Source organism: Bidens hawaiensis, unplaced genomic scaffold, assembly GCF_021521415.1.
Source record: "Bidens hawaiensis isolate Kalapana, Puna unplaced genomic scaffold, B.hawaiensis_p1.1 tig00000512_1, whole genome shotgun sequence".
NCBI lineage: Eukaryota > Viridiplantae > Streptophyta > Magnoliopsida > Asterales > Asteraceae > Bidens > Bidens hawaiensis.
Window position 1 is genome coordinate 5455263 of NW_027491033.1, and position 18546 is coordinate 5473808.

General features: G+C 35.0%; 1 pseudogene across 1 annotated transcript; it reads right to left on the reverse strand.

The window, feature by feature from the left end:
• Positions 1–13655: 13655 nt before the first annotated feature.
• Positions 13656–18060, reverse strand: LOC143634805 (protein transport protein SEC23 G-like; annotated as a pseudogene). Its single transcript, XR_013153929.1, has 2 exons — positions 17240–18060; positions 13656–15600 (listed from the first exon to the last, which is right to left on the reverse strand). The product of XR_013153929.1 is annotated as a protein transport protein SEC23 G-like (transcript).
• Positions 18061–18546: the final 486 nt, after the last annotated feature.

Here is an 18546-nt window from a genome sequence, read left to right on the forward strand (position 1 = left end):
ATGGTTGTGTAAGGATTTATAGGCTGCATATGTGTAGTCTCTATAATTGTGTGGTTAGTTTAATGGTGTATATATGTAGGAATATCCCTACACGACCATTAAAAATCTCAAAAGTTCTTACACGGTACATTATGAATAATATGATTATCTATGTAGGTGGTATTATGAACAAGTGTAGAAAGTGTAGTTGTATGATGATATGTGAAGGTGTTATATATATTTGTTTATATATTTTTATACTAATATAGTTGATATGAAAATTGGTTGCATTAATATTTAATCTTTTTAAACTTTGTTTTTTGTTTTATTGTTGAAACGAATGATAGATTCTGCTATCAAAGGTGACATGACAAACAGGGAGGCTCGCTCAGACGTAAACACTAGAATCATATATTTTGGAGCTTATTAGTTCAGGATGACTGCTTTGTTTGATGAAGGAATATGCAAATAATGACTAGTTTGTTTATTGGTTTTAACTCATGTATGGGACGTAGTGTTTTGCTTGAGTTACTCAATAAGTATTTGATTTTATTGTTAATAGATTTTGTTTATGTGATTCCAAAAAGTTTTGTTTATCTAGGTTGGTTGTCAGAAATGTTTTTGTCCAAACCAAGATTTGTCAATAGGTCAAGAAAATTGGTATAATAAGATCTTGAATTGCAACTGACTTTGTTGTTATATTGTACACATCTATGAGATCAAGTTAACCATAAAACGATGAATGTGTGCCATATTGATTTGGTATAACAAGATTTGTTTTATCCATATTGAATTAAATAATAGACGTTTGAAATTTAAATTAAAAAAAAAAGATAATATGGATTAAACAACATATAATGTGCGTCAAAAGACTATAGTAGTATTACATTGTTTCAGCTTATATTTTTTATTTTAAAGCACACCAATTTTCAAATTGAATTTGATAAAAAAAAACATATAGATTGATTTGGATATATAGAAATCTAAGAATAAATTTACTGTAACTTCCACATAAATAATGACTTACCATATAGGAAAAAAATACACATTTTACTATAATACCCTCATCAATAAATTAATGATAAAATAAAAGAAAAAAATGTGATTGGTTGGATTCATTTCTCGCGCTAAAAACACTTCTGAAATGAACCAAATCCTATATATATATATATATATATATATATATATATATAAACGAAAACATAAAAATCCTACGTGTCGCGATGTGGTCACTCCCCATTTTTTGGAGCCACCAGATTTGCTTGATTTTTAAATGGAGGCTTCTCATGCATTTGACCCGAATGCATGGGTATGGGTCTCACCAAACCTAGATATTTCTTAAACGGGTTATAACATCTCATGAAATAAAAAATTAATCTCAACAAATATTTGATATGAAAAAATCTATAAAATAGAGATATAATAAATATTAATATTTAACTTTTTTTTTAAAAAGATATTTATAACCTTACATAATGTTGCATGAAACTATCAAAACGCCTAAACAATAAAAATGTTGACGTAAAGTCGTCGATCCAATCACAAAGATGTAGACTAATTACTTATTATTTTAGTTAAAATTGAAAAAAAAAATCATAAATCACTTAAACAGTTTAAGTTTGGTATATTAAACTTGAGTAAGAGTATTCTATTCACACGTTCAAATTACCATTCACACTTTTTTTTATTGAGAGAGATGTGGTTTCTCGTTAATGTGGTTTGTTCAAAATCGTTATTTTAATTCTAATTCAAAAGTTTAAAATTTGTTATTTCTGTTGTAAGGCCCCGTTACCGGTGCTCTACATTTGGTGTTGGATTTACTCATAAGCGCAGTTATATTTATCAGAGTTAATTAAAACCTTACACGGAACAATAAAACTTTCATAAAACGTTACATATCAAATCATAAACATGTCTTAAAACATTCTTCTTGTCTTTCAAAATTTAAAACATAACTTATAAAACACAGCAGATCTTCATATGCCAGGCTTCTATTCTTCTGCCATGTGTCCCGCTCACGCCAGCGGTCGCATCCTACTCACCTGCGTGCATACTAAAAGTCAGCTACGCTGAGTGAGTTCTAGTTAATCATACATCATACCATACAATCACTTACCTTCAATCATGCATCCGAAGATACATAATAATTATTTTACTAATTTACTTTTATTTCGTACTCTAACTCATACGTACATATTTTATTACGTTCATACTTTATAATTACTGTCCATTCTATCTCAGATATTATTAGGGTCTGGTCCCTCTTTCCTTTGTCTATCTCAGATATTATGGGGGTCTGATCCTTTTCTTGTCTATCTCAGATATTATTAGGGTCTGGTCCCTTTTTACTTCTCTATCTCAAATATTATTAGGGTCTGGTCCCTTCTATCTCAGATATTATTAGGGTCTGGTCCCTCTTTCTTCATCTTCGTAAATACCGTCTTTACATACCCATAACATACATACTTTCTTTAATCATTCATACGTATTCATATATTGTACATATATCTATCATACACATTCATCTATCATAAACATACCTCCCTTGTTAGCATGTGCAATATCCGAAGATCGTTCACATACCGACAAGCTTTCATTCACATTTAAGATATACATACATAACATATAAACCATATAAGGCATACACTTACAAGTTAAGGTAAGTGTATTAACTATCACATCGAGTATACACACAGCCCCAAAAACATAACAAGGAAATGGGGCTAGAAACTCACCTGAAGTCGGTTACGTTCACCGTTTATGGTAATCCCTTTCTTGAGCAGTGCACGGCTAATTGTATAATATGTACATGTATCAATTAACTATTGCTACTTATATCGTATTTCTATCTATATATATCCCACAACGAACGAGGGTCCGGGGGCAGCGCCCCTGGCAGCAGGGTTCTAGGGGCGGCAGCCCCTAGCGGGGTCCAAGGGGCAGAGCCCCTGGCTGGGGTTATTTTCATTAACTATCTTAACACATTTTCTATTAACATTTTAGGTTATTTTCTAAGTTGGGCTTATCGTTAAACTTAAGGCAATGGGCTAATATGTTTCAATTTTGACATGGGCTGCTTCATGCGGGCTCTGTTAACTCAGGCCCAGCTGTCCTATTAGAGTATCTGGCCCAATTAGTGTAACATCCCCAAAATTTCGATCCAAATTTGACAAATTATGAAAGTTGAGGGATCAAAATAATCTCAAGACAAGTCATGAAAAAATATTAAATAAGGAAATATAAGAAAAATAAGGAAATAAAAATATTTCCTAAGTTAAGTTTACTTACATGAAAGAAATTCCATCCCACATTGGAAGATGTAAGAAAGTGGAAACATTCCACCAAGGTATAAATAAGGGAAATGGAATCCATCCCACATTGGAAGTGGTAAAGAAATGGAAGCTCTTTATAAGGAAGAGATTTTCCATAGTAATATTCTTTTATGAATATCATGCACCAAGTGGTCCTAGCGGAGGGTGCGTAGCACCCGACGCGCACGCGCTCGCGCTCGGGCTCGGGCGAGGACGAGGACGATGGCGTGGGGCGCAATGTGGCGCACTTTGCACTTCGCACGCTCGCTTCGCCAAGAGCCGCCAGGAGACGGCTATCGCGGTACGCGATGGGCCGTGATGACACATCACACACGTGTCACCTCTGGTGACACGTGGTAGCAGGGCATGACACGTGGCAGACGTGTCAGGCCACGTGTCAACACGTGACGGGCATGCAGAAAGGTACCCGTCGCGGTACGCGACGGTGTTGAAAATGGAAACTATCGCGTACCGCGATGGGATCCAAAGTTGGCTATAAAACGGGAAGGAACCGGCTCATTTTCCACACATCACAACCACTCTCTCTCACTAGAATTCCATTCTCTCTCTACCTCGGTTTGCGTGCCGAACATCGTTTTGCTTGCCACCGACCCGACAATCATTACCTCATAATCCGTGCCAAATACCCGGTGTTTCCTCGAAGTGCGTGCCACTCAAGAAACCTGACATTCTATCTCGACGGCGACGGCGACGGGGACGGGCGTGGGGCGCAATGTGGCGCACTTTGCACTTCGCACGCTCACTTCGCCAAGAGCCGCCAGGAGACGGCTATCGCGGTACGCGATGGGCCGTGATGACACATCACACACGTGTCACCTCTGGTGACACGTGGTAGCAGGGCATGACACGTGGCAGACGTGTCAGGCCACGTGTCAACACGTGACGGGCATGCAGAAAGGTACCCGTCGCGGTACGCGACGGTGTTGAAAATGGAAACTATCGCGTACCGCGATGGGATCCAAAGTTGGCTATAAAACGGGAAGGAACCGGCTCATTTTCCACACATCACAACCACTCTCTCTCACTAGAATTCCATTCTCTCTCTACCTCGGTTTGCGTGCCGAACATCGTTTTGCTTGCCACCGACCCGACAATCATTACCTCATAATCCGTGCCAAATACCCGGTGTTTCCTCGAAGTGCGTGCCACTCAAGAAACCTGACATTCTATCTCGAAGTACGTGCACGACCCGGCGACATGTGAACAACGCCTCGATTTGCGTGCCAAGGAAAGTGGATCAAGAACGCCTCAATAAACGTGAGTATAGAGTAGAAGTGTTGCTCGTATAAACTTAGGAATATCTAACTCCGAATACCCGTGCGAGGTAAGGGGTTCTGCCTAAGTTATTATTATATTATTATAAATGGCTTAGACCATAGTCGGAGATATAGCCGAACCTTGATTACAATTAAGTATTATATAACTTTTCTTAAGCGAAGGTTATAGTCAAAAATAGTATTTCTTTATGACTGAGAAATATAATACAAGAGATTATAATTATGAAATGAATGTTTCTTCTTGAAGAAGAAACTCAGTATATACGTTTCTTCCTGAAAAAGAAACGTAGCATATAATCGATAAAATAAAGAAGAGGACTAAAGGTCCAAATGTCTTATAAACAAATGATTTTATCAAGGTTGAAGTTATACCAAAATTGACTAAAGGTCTAAAGCTAGATCGCTGATCTAGTTATTTATACCAAGGTTATTCTCGTACTATAGGTCCGAGGTAACAAAACAAGAGGAAGAGAACAGAAATCAGGAATCAGTATCAGAAACTGATTATAAACAGACAAGGTGAATACGCCCCAAACCTTTTATATTGAGTCTGAATGTTTGCATAGGATTTACGAATCCTTAAAACTTTGTGTACAATAATAAGAAACGGACACTCTGATTAAGAGTATACATGTGTTTGGATCCATTCATACATGGTGACTCGGCATTTTCCCGAGGCCATGCAAATCATCAACATGTCTCCGGAAGCTTAATGAGAAATGATTTGTGTATATAATTAATTGTACAAGGTACTTAGGGTAATTTGAACCCAATTTAGTTAGGTGCCTAATGAGTAGTCACAAAGGTATTATTGTTGGTTTCACAAAGGTATTGAAAAGATATTTTAGAGTCAGCGTTATTCACCAGCTTTGTGCTGACGTATTTTTCCCCCATGTTACAGGGAAACAAGAAATATTAGACTATACAAGCAAAGAGGAATAGAAGATTGGAGTTATAGTCATTAGATGTTATCTGATGGCTCAGATATTTCATTTCAAAATATTATAAAGGAAATATGTTTTCAAAAGAAATGTATTTGAAACATTCAACGGGTATTTAAACCCGAGAGTTTAATAAGTTTTCAAATAATAATATTTTATTAAAGACTTCCGCTTAAAGTAAAACCCGCAACTCTGATTTATTTACAAAAGAGGTACCAACTTGTGGTCACACGCCTAGGCCCTAAAATTGGGGTTTTACAATTAGGTTCAGGCCCAACATCAAACAGAGAACTGTGTGGCCGAGAACCCAGTTTGACCGAGAACCCTTGACCGAAAACTCATGTTTGACCGAATGCTCGTTTGACCGAAAATTCTTTTCTGACCGAGATCCCTTTTCTGGCCGAGATCCCTTGTTGACTAGGTTCTCGCGTTGACCGAGAATTCATGGTGAAGGTTCTAGGCACCAAGAATCCCTCGTCTAATGCATACAATACATTTTATTCATTCTTTAGACTCCATTTAGGCTATACTACGGTTAATAACTTCCCATTTCACAGACCCCTTAATCGTTTTTCATTTGCTAACATTCCATCATCCAAATCTAGTTCGTTTTTAGCATAAAGCTCGAACCTTTAACCATGAAACGTTCTTTACTAGATCTAGGGTTTTCCTTTATGAGCCATATCGAACCATGAGATCATTGCGTCCATTTTAAGCATCAAGTTTGCTACTTTAAGATTTAACTAGACCCGATATGTTCTATGTTTAAGTTTCACAATCATAGGTCCATAAAAACGTAACTTTTAGGATTAAAGCACGTACCTTTAAGCGTTTCTAGGCTTCGGGTTAGCTTGTTTATGAACTATGACCTTGAATCTATCTTGTATAATGAAGATCTATCTATATTAGGCTTGATTTCGGTCTTGGATCTCTCTCTTCTAATTGCGGCCGTAAATGGTAAGAGAAGTGTGTGCCTTGGAGGTGTAAAATGGATAAGATGGATGGAAATGGAAAGATTTAGGGTTTAAGGGGGTATTTCCCTTAAGCCCATGGACCTAAGGCCCATCTTTCATTTTTAGTCCATGATTAATCCATCTAATTAGCCTACTTCTCTTTTCCTCTTTTATTATTTTATTTATTAATCCAAGTAAACTTTTCCATTATGAATAATATAAAATATTATTATTTGAAATTTGGGATGTTACATCTGTTATTAGAATTTATTTCTTTTGTCATTTTCGTCCATCTCTTTAACATATGTTTGACTGCAATAGCAGATATTAACAAACCATCAAGATGAAAATTGCAATGAAAATTAAACTCTAAGAACGGAAATAACAACTTTAAACTTTTGGACAGAAATAACAAATTTGAACAAACCACGGCAAAAAAAACCGCAAATCTTTCTTTTTGAGTTGACATGTAAATTTGCAATTATCCATATAATATATATATATATAAACGAAGCTCAAAAATCACACGTGTCGCGATGTGGTCGCTCCCCCTTTTTATGGAAGCCAACGGATTGCTTGATTTTTAAGGAGGTTTCTCATGCATTTGACCCGAATTCACGGGTATGGGTCTTATCAAACCCAGACAGACCTTAAACATGTTATAACATCTCATTAAATTAAAAATTAATCTCACAAAATATTTGATATGAAAATCCTATAAAATAGAGATATATTAAAAATTAATATTTATTTTTTTTAAAAAGATATGCTTTATAATTAATAAATAATTTTATATTAAAAAAAAGAAGCAGGTCATGAGTTTTACCAAACCCATATAAATTTTAAACCGGGTTATAACATCTAATTTATTTGTGAAACAATTTTCATCATCAAATCCTAAGTATATAATTATTAACTTCCTTACAATACACAAAATTAAAATTAAAATTATATATATATATATATATATATATTAGAATGAGTAATATAAAATAACCTCGTAATACAAACGAAACCTTTAATATCCTACGCGTTGCACTCTGGTCACTCTTCGGCCCTCTCAAGCCACAAGATTGCTTCATTTGTAATTGGAGTCTTTTTATGCGTTTGAACCGCTTTGACGGGTATGAGGCTTCTAATGAAACCCGGATAGCCCACGGGTCATAAAAATTCATCTTAACCTTTTCCTCTTGCTCACACCCACCTTATTGCTGATGTGGATTGAAACAAGGAGAAGACTGAGCGAATGTCATGGTGGATTGAAAGTCTTTCTCTATCTTCACAATTACAAAACCTTACCTTTCATTCAACTATTCCATGGTGCGATTTCATCTCTTTAGCAACACATTAATTGCGCACTAATTTTGAATCATTTTTATGCGTCTTTTTCTTATTATGCTAATTTCAAATCGAATTCAATAAGTAAGTTGTATCATTTCCCCTAATCTATATGTATACCTAAAATTGATTGGTTTTTATTCTATATTTAAGATCGGCCTTTGTTAACTATTAAAGATTCATAGTTCTTTATTAATTAGGTTTTTTCGTTAATTTTTTAAGGTTTTATGATATATGCAGTTTTGCACATAAATAAATAATATAATTTTGCATATTAAAAACGAAGAATTATTCTTGCAACTTGAGTTGCGTGCTATTTCTATGAAGTAGCAATCTTATGAGAGTGTCTTGGTACTACACTCAAGGTTTTATTATCGGCAAAGTTCGTCAAAAATGAGCAAAAAATACATTTTTGTGAGACAAGTCATGTTTTATGAGACGGGAATGAAGTCTCTGTAATTAGGTAAAAAGAAAATGTATGCAACTTTGTTTTACCTTTGATAATTATTTTTGTTACAACAATAGTATGATCACTAATATAATTTGTTTATTAAAAAACTAAAAAGACAATAATCATTTGTAGGTAATACCAACTTTCTATTGCAAAAGAATCCCAAATGTTGAAGCATTTGACATGATTATAAAATCTTATTTCAAGAACATTGCTGATGTTGTTTTGGGTAACGAGTAGCAACTTACTGATATTTTATCATCAGATATCAAGCATGTTGAAAACAAGGTTAATTCTGGAATAAATATCTTCATGCATCAATACAACAAGTTCAGAAAGTTAAATTTTAAGGTGTTGGTTTCTTTCTCAATTGATGCGGGTTATAAATCATAAACAGTCCATTGTTAACAAGAAGCGTATTTGATTGAGATTCAGTCATAATGGAGGTTACATATTTTTTACATTTAGACCAAAATATTTAGCTTCGTTTTTCAGAAAATGGAAACACTAGGCCGTTGGTATAATGGAATCCTTGGTATTCTAAGGTACCTTATAATTACTTTGTTCATGTTCGTTCATAAAAAATAAGGGAATGTCTGTGTGCATGTATGTCCGTTCATTTAAAATCTAAATGAACAGTTTGCAATGGAAGTGAACAAGTCTAATACATCATAATTTATCCAGAAAACACATCTAAATTAGTGGCTTAAATTTACCTTATTCATTTTAACGAGCCCTTTTTATTTTCATATATATATATATATATATATATATATATATATATATATATATATATATATATATATATATATATATATATATAACCACTTAGATATTTATAAAACATAAACGAACGTACATACATCAACGTAAATAAACGAACATAACCGGATGCTCACGAACATAAATGAACAAAAAAATGCATGTTCATGTTTGTTCATTTTTTAAATAAACGAAGATGAACTTCCAGCCGAACAGTCGGTTAATGTTCGGTTCTTTTATAAGCTTAAATTAATATGTAAGCTGATCGGAAATACATCTAGAAGTTACAATAAATAGCGTATATTTTTAGAGTAGTAACTATAGATATATATTTATATAAACATTTTTAGAAAAACTTTCTACATTTACAAGTTCTAATTAACAATACTAGAAGAAAGAATAAAACATAATCCTAAAAGAGTCATATGGGTCACACGGGTTAAAAGTCGTCTGAAATTTATAGCATTGTGTTTTTATAATCATGCTAACGGGTTCACGCAGTCCAACCTAACCTTGACATAATTTTATAAATACCTTGACAAAAAATGAATGCTATTTTAGCTCCATTGTATCCTCAAAATATAATTCTTCTGATAAAAAAGATACCACAGGTATACACAATTTATTTGTGATCATGCTTTGTAATGGACTGTTTATAAATGAGTCATAATATCAACTTCATATTTGACAGGAGGAGCCATCAAGATTAAAGCTTGTATTATCATTTGCTTAATTGAAGTACAATGTGAACTCTAAAATGACAAGATTCATATTAATAGTTTATTATCTTCTTTTTAAACTTGTTGGCTTGACTTCAAAAGTCAAAATTCACCCAATAAAAGATATATAAAATATTTAATATTTTTAGGAAACTGGTGGTGGTGGCGGTCGTGGTGGTAATGGTGGTGGCAGTGCAATATATCACATAAGCATGCCACATATATGCCAAATAAGAATGTCACATCATGAAAACTAACAACGTTAGGATTTCATTAGTCATGGTTCATTGGTAGGAAAAAAAATGATAAAAGGTGGGACTGTCATTATTCATTTCGTTAGTTATGATCGACAGTGGCCAAAAAGTGATAGTTGAGATTATTTAAACCAATATATTATTTTAAAAGTGGTTGTAAATTGTTATTGACACAATGTTTGATCAAATAAACCAATAACAAACACAAATCCCTTCAACAAACTACAAAACTTCCACTTAACAACAAAATTCGTCCTAATTAAGGGGAATATTAACTTGGGGTTTCTAATTGTTAGATGAAACGAAAGATTTGATTAAGAAGACGAGAAAAGAGTTTCTCAATGCGGGTTATTATCATTATAGCGTCACTTTCAAATGACGCTTTCCAATTATTACCCCTTTTAAATTATAAAAAAGAAATAAATCTACAAAACTTCATAATACAAAAATATATGTATAAAATATTAAAAACGTATACATTATTAATAAAAAATAAAATTTTAAAAACTTAGTTTTTAAATATGATCATAAAATTTTTGTTAATATAATTCATAAACTAATATAACTTCTATTATATTTGATAAGAATAAAAACTAATTAACAAATTTAATGCTCTTTTAATACACAACAATAACTAAACTACAAAATCTATAAATATAACAAATACATACAAAATAATAAGAAATATACAAACTAAACATCATACTAGAAAAAATATAATAAATTAATAATTCTCCCAAAAGTAAAATGATAACACATGACGTACTCATTTTAGATAGGCATGGAACTAGAATTTGCTTATAGAAATTCAAATACATCAATTTATTAAAAGTTTAATTCACTATCAAGCACAGAATACATATTTTAAACAACAAAAAACAAAATGTTGAGCTATATTAATTGACAGACACATGAGAGCCCATTTTTGGTGATCCATGAAACAACATATATGCTTTACATCACCAACGAACAGTAACAACTCAATACAAACGAAAATAACACAAACCATATAAATTTCTTTATGCGTTCATGTATATTAAGACGAAAATTCTCATCTTAAATAACAAAATGTTGGGTCACATTTAACTGCTAGACCAATGAGACCCATTTGAGATATAAACAAAAAACAAAACAAACTATATTTTAACTACAACTAATAAATATAACATATTTTATAAGTTCATGTAACATTTAAGTTTAATATCTAAACACATCCGACATGAAAAATATACATAAACAATATTAAAAAAAACAATTATTAAAAAAACTAAAAATAATACGCGTAACACGCGGGTTAAAAGCTAGTATATATATATACTAGACGGGTGCTCGCGCGATGCAGCGGGTGAGTTCACAAACATAATCGAACGCGTAACCGCTTGTGCTACGCTCGTTACGTGGCACAATACACGCGTTGATAAGTCGCAGTACGTGTAAACAATGTCATCCGTGTAACTAATGCCTGAATGCACGTACTCAGTGCCGAAAATCAAGAAGTAAAATTGAAATATACAACTATTTCAATTAAATTATTTCTTAAACCAACCTATTTTAAGCTGAATCCCGTTTCGACATGACATCGTTCTAACCCGAACTTGTTATGACTTGACTACTTTCAACCTAAACCTATACAAACTTGAACAAAATTAACTTTTTTTTTGTATTGACACGTTCTGACCCTAATCCGGTTCGACACATGACCCGAGCTCACATGACTCGATCTATTGTTGGTCATTACAGGTATCACGTAATATGTTAACATTATAAAATAAAAAAGTACAACAATATCATACTCAAATTAAAAAAAATAAAATGCTTGTTTTTATGGTATATTTTTTTTTATAAAAAATATTAACGTGTAAAAAAATTACGATTGTTAAAAATCGTGGGGGTAGTTGGTTTTAAAGAAGGGGTAAATTTGTAACAATATAATAAGTTTATAAAAATTGGTTAAAGTTAAAGGACTATTATTGTAAGTTTTTTTTGAAACTAAATTGGTTAAAGTATTTTATGTTTGCAAAGACTATATTACCCTTATTTAAAGTTGTACTTTATGCTTTATGAGTTGTAAAACTCTTAAAATGATGCTCTTAATTTTGCCCATCACTCACTCTTTATATGTAGTATATATATATATATATATATATATATATATATATATATAGATAAAAGACCCAATACAATAATCCCTAATCATACATTACGTACGCGAGTTCCTACACTGTTGATTTCAAAATCACGCGATGACAATATTGTAAATTTCATCAATTATGATCCACTGCTTCCATCGATTCCGTCCGCCTTCACTATCACCGTTCATCAATTCGTCACCGTCTAACGATTGTATTCACCGTCGCGACCATCAACGTTACCGTCGTGAACACCATCTTTCTCCGTCACGAGTTGTTCACAGGTTAGTCTATCAAATTGATCAATTGAAATTGAAATTGATGAACTAATTGATCAATTAAACTTTGAAATTGATCCAATTAATCATCAATTTGAAGTTTCAGTTATCAATTTTGAGTTTGAGTTTATGGGTTTTAACATTGAACGTATTAACATGAACCTAAAACGTATAAACAGAACGTATAAACTTTTTGTACTGAACTTTTAAAGTTTAATTGATTTTTGTTCTGAACGTTTAAACAGTACGTATAATACGTTTAAACAAAACGTATAAAGTTTTTGTATAGAACTTCTAAAGTTTTTTGTATAGAACTTCTAAACCTTTTGTTAGAACTTCTAAAGTTTTGGTACAGAACATCTAAACTTGAACGTTTAAAGGTGTTCGTTTTGGTCAGAACGTTTAAATTTGTAGTTTTGATCAGAACGTATTAGTTAAACGTTTAAACTTTTTGTTCATTTTTTGTCAGAACGTTTAAACTTTTTCTTCATTTTGGCCTAAACTTTTTACTTTAGAAGTTCTAGACAAAAAATTTAGAAGTTCTGTACAAAAAGTCCAGAACGTTTAAAGTTTTTGTGCAGAACGTTTAAACATGAACCCTAATCATAGCTCAATTAAGTGTATTATTATACAATTTCTAATCGATTGATGATTCTAAAGCCTCCTACACATCAATTCTATTGATTAAATCAACAATTTTTGATCAATTTGAAGATTATTAAACTATAGCGATAATGGGTTTATCGATTTTTGATTATGCTTTAGTTTTGTGGATGATTTGATTATGGTTGAAGGCTTGCAGCAAATGACGATCTGTTGTGCGAGAAGTATTTTTTTGATTTAATTACAATTATGCCACCGCGTAGTTTTAATTGCAATTAGGATCTGGTGGTGTAGGGTCTCGCGTATCTAATGTAGGATAACCTATTATTGTACGTTAACCCTCCTCTCTCTCTCTCTCTCTCTCTCTCTCTATATATATATATATATATATATGACTACAACATCATCACACCTCTAAAACAAAAACCCACTTTTTGCGAGCTGACGCAAGTCGTCCCATTTTATAGCCCCTGCACTACACATACCCTTAGTTCTTGTTTCTTTTTTTAAATGAGAAGGCTGGGGTGAGGTCCTAAGAAGTACCTTCCCAAATATACTCCAAATATACTGATGAATAGTAATATTTTATTTTCTTCTTCACTCATAACCACTTCTTATATTTTACCGATGTCACCACAAAGTTTACCAAATAGAATGCTCTTAGAAGATTTTAGCAACTAAAAGTGAACCAAAAAAGCTTTTGTTTGATAGTCACACCATAATTGTTTTCCTTGATGTAATAAACTCATTAACCTGTATTAAAATTGTTAAAAGCCAAAACATATACTAAACTCACTCAACCACAAAATTAACACCCAAATCGAACCATAACCTAACCAATTGTTTCACATTTCCAATAACCAGAACTTTCAATTACAGGTTCAAACCGAACTAGAACCGAAACACATCTATACCACAACAACAAAACCGATACTCGATCAACCCTGAACCGCCAACTCTTGCAAATGCTCAATAAACACTTGCAAGCTCACATCATCGGTCATAATAACCTCGGACCCAGCCACATAACTCGACTTGTGTGTAACAGAAGGATTCAACTTAGCCAACAAAAACCTAGCCTGACTACTATGTTGGTCACACCTAACAACCTTCGGGACTGGGACCCGCTGACTCACGAGCTCCTCCACCTCAACCTCGGGTGCCTCTAACAACTTCCTAAAACCCTCATGGTTCGGGTCTCGGTCATACCCCATCTTCTTCCATTGCGCTATTTTAGACCCATAATGAATCACAACATAAAAATAAGAATCAAATAGCAAAATCACATCCGGTGACAACGAGCACACGTCTAACAAAACGGGAACCGGAGGCCCGTTAAACGAGTATTGTAAAAGTGTCGGTTGAATCATGATTAACGACCCGACAACTCCTTTGCGATTCAACATTATTTGAAAAAACGTGGTTTCATCGGGACTCGTATTGAACACGTCTATAAACTGAGACCGTCTTAAATGATACATGAACTGCGGGTAGAGAGAGAAAGTTGTAGAGAGACGAAACGATGACGGGTCTTCGGGTATGTAGTCACCAAACTTTGATGCAAAACTAATCAACTCCTTATCGAGCCACCGAACCACCTCACGAGGGAAATTCTTACTCGTTTCATGAACTGCAAGTCGAGCCATGACTGCACCCGCGGTCTCCTGGTCAAACCCGGCTGTGATCTCGGATGCACCGCCACTAACCCACCGTCTCGCAGCCGACGTGACTCGTTTTCTAAACCCCATGTTTCCATGTCGGTATTTTGTAACAAACTGGATAAAAAACGCGGTCCCAGGTTGCGGTTTTTGTTCCTCGCTTACTTCAAAAAAGAACGCGATGCACGTTTTATCAGTTATTGTTCCGAGCTTCCATGTGTGGGTCCCGCCTTCACCGTCCTCGTTCTCGCTAACCGACGCATTCTTTTTACGAAGCGAAACGCACGGACCGATTGCCCCACGTATTTTCACGCCTTTTGTGGTAATGATCTCAATACTCGCGTCGAAACACATGTTTAAAAACCCGTGTTCATCACGCTTGAAAATGTGACGTAAGCATTTTCTAAATTGGTCTGATTCAAAAGACTCGGCTAGCATTACGAACCCACCCGATTTCTCGACCGGGGCCCGCATCTCAGCTACTCCAACTTGATCGAGAGAACACGCAAAAAGATCAAGAACCGAGGACAAATCGGTCATTTTATCTGATATCTGTTTGTAAAACTCGCACGATTTATAATAAAATGGAGTGTGACCAGCGTTAATGTCGCGTGCGTTCGGATTGAGTTGTTGAGGTCTTGGCTTGCGATTGGACCAGGTCCGATGGTTGCGGGCCCGGATGTGAAAAGCATGACACGGGATCCAGTGTGGACCGAGCACGCTTCTAGAAGGGCTATGGAAACGAGTATAGCGTTTCCGGTGCACCGTGGGGGCCGTTGGCCCGGTTTGAGTGGTGGCGAGCGGTGGATGTCTTCAATGGTGGTTGCAATGTTGAACTCGCATTCGGAAATTGGTAACATGAGATTGTGTTTTTGTGAACCTTGTGGTTTTCTGAGTTGTTGCCTTGTGCCCAGAAGATCTATCATCTAAGAATGCAGAAAATAAACAGTTAGTATGAAAGAACAATGTTTTCCAAACACAAACACAAACATCAACGTGAACATAATAGATCAAACCGGTGAGTCAGAGTGCATCAAATACAGCAAATCAAATTGACTATGCTTTATAGTAAAGTGATTAAAATGGTTGGATGCACTTTGAGCTACCTTTAAACCATTCTACGTGTATGACTCGTTTCTTTTGTCTAAAGTTTTTACATTTAGCCATTAAAACCAAACACTCTGTAACAGCCTAAATAGACCGATTCTTTATAATATTAAATACTAAAAGTTATGCTTGGTGTATAATCCTCTTTCTATAGAATGGTACGATTTACCTTGAGAGTTTTGACGATAAAAAAAATGTTATTTATGTAAGAGCAAAAAACTGAAAAGCTACATCAAACAGCTTTACCCTAAACTCAATACTTTCAAAGCATGCACAATATCTATTTGCATGATCATTTTGATATCCTAACAAAAGTTTCTTCCACAATGATATGCTCTCAATGATTTCTTTAACATCGTTCCCATACTATCTTGTATCTTCTAGGGGTGATCACGGTTCAGTTTAGAACCATGCAAACTGGTTATCGCTTTGGTTTCACGGTAATTTTTTTTCATATTTTTCGCTCGGTTGGTTTCAAAAATTGCAAACTGTAGCGAACGGTTTACATCGAAAACCAGCCGTAAAGACCAGGACCAAACCGTAAGCTTGTATTATATATTAATTTTTAAAAAATATTCTATATATATACTTAGTTTTTTATATTAGACTTAATTAATAAAACTGGGTTAATTTATTTAAAATAAACTGGGGTTAACTGGCTAATCTAACTTATATGAGCCCACTAAAGTATTCAACTCCTAACCCTAAGTGAGATACGCGTAAGTACTAAGTGGTCGCGTAAGTACTAAGTGGCCAAGGGTCGACTGTGACTCAAAAACTCAAAATCAATATTTCTATTATTTCTATAATTATCGATAATAAAAATAGTGAGAATATTAATAATCTGAACATGGAGAGCTGATGTGAATTTGGATCAAACCAAGAGTGATAACATTAAAGCCCAAACCGTGGAACTAAACCATTAGTAACGGTGCGGTTTTCAAATATCAAATATTTTACTAACGGTTTGGTTTACAGACTACAGTTAGACATAAGAACCATCAAAACCGGACAGTGAACATCCCTATTATCTTCTCACATTCATATAAGCCTACTAGTGATGCTTAACTGCATTGCAAGTAGCGACACCGATATGCATTATCTTCATTTAATATGATTTCACATCTTGTCCTTGATCCTAATTACATTCGTTCTACTAACTTTGAACGTATTATGTACACAGGCATAGTTAATAAGAGAGAGACTGAACTTAGAAAGAACTTGCTATAGCTCTTTGAATATTCAATCACAAAAGGTTGGAGCTAGGAAAATCGAAGTTATCAATTTGATACTCGACTACTCCTATTAGGTCAATTTCCATGGCTTCAAAGTGATATTCAACTTGACAACTGACTCTTAATCTAACAAAACAACGCGTACCCACTGGTTTTACCTATGTATGCCCTACTTATAAGATATCCAACATACCACGACAACTCATTAATGGCGATAACATACCTGGCTAGACGAAAGCTCGCGCTCTCCATGGAAAACCACGACCCGCAAACAATCCGTAAACGCAAGATCATAAACTCTCACCATCGAATCAAACACAACCAACCCCACCTTCACATTCTCCGGCAACTGCCCAACCACCAACAACAACTCATTCTTAATCGCCTGCAGCTCCTCCTCACTCGAACATGCGTCCACCACAAACACAATCCCAATCCCCACCCCTCTCCCCCCTCCACCCCGCTGATCCAAACTCGACAACGAACCCGACGAAAACGACAAAGAATTCAACTTCACTCCATTCCCAGTCCCACTTTCCCAATTATACCCCGAATTCGAAACCGAATTCATCCGGGTCGGAGGCAAGCTGTTCAATTTCATCAAACCTTGATGACCCAATTGGTATTCGACAGTACTGTAAGTGGGAAAGAGCTCAGCCGGGATATTATTCTCCCCAATGTCTGCATAGGATCGTGGAAACGAATTCTTCTGGTAACAGAACGGGCAGACCCAGATACGAGACGGGTAATCGACACGGGCGTAGGGGTTTAGAACGGAGCCGCAACGGGAACAGATGAGTGGATCGTAGGATAATAAGGGGAGGTCTGTGAATTTCATCAATGGGGTTTGCATAATTGATAAGGGGATTACGAGATTGTTTGATTCGGGTTTGGAGACTGGCCATGAGTTCCATGACCATCGTAGGCCTTCGATTGCTTCCAATTCCACGAAATCCATTTGGGATTATTATTATTATTATTATTAAGTGGGAGTTGTGATCTTCATCGATTATAGGTTTTTGGATCCGAGGGTTTCATGATTGTCAAAAGTCATCAAGATTCTGCCCACGTGACGTCACGTGAGACTAAACATTTAAATCTGCTTTTGATTCATATTGTTTTGATCACCAATTCGTGTGATTGAATTATTCTTGACCCAATTACAGATTTTGTCCTTTAAAATAAGACGAATTACGGTTTGTGTCCTTTTTTAGTTTCCTTGCAGACGGTGTACTTGTAAACTTTTTTTTCCTACAAGTTTTGTCCTTTACGCTAACTGGGTTATAAAAACTCAGTTAAATACCCTCACGTGAGGTGCATGTGAGGGCATATTAGTCTTTTAGGCTACACCTGCAAAAAGTTTTGTAACACTATCTCTTTCTTCCATAACTCATCCACCACCACCAAACCCACCACAAACACCCACCTTCACCCCACCATTCAACCTCCAGCAACCACCACCAAACCCACCAACCTCCCCTCCCAAACCCAATTACATCTTCCAAACCAAACCAAAAACCCCAATTCCAT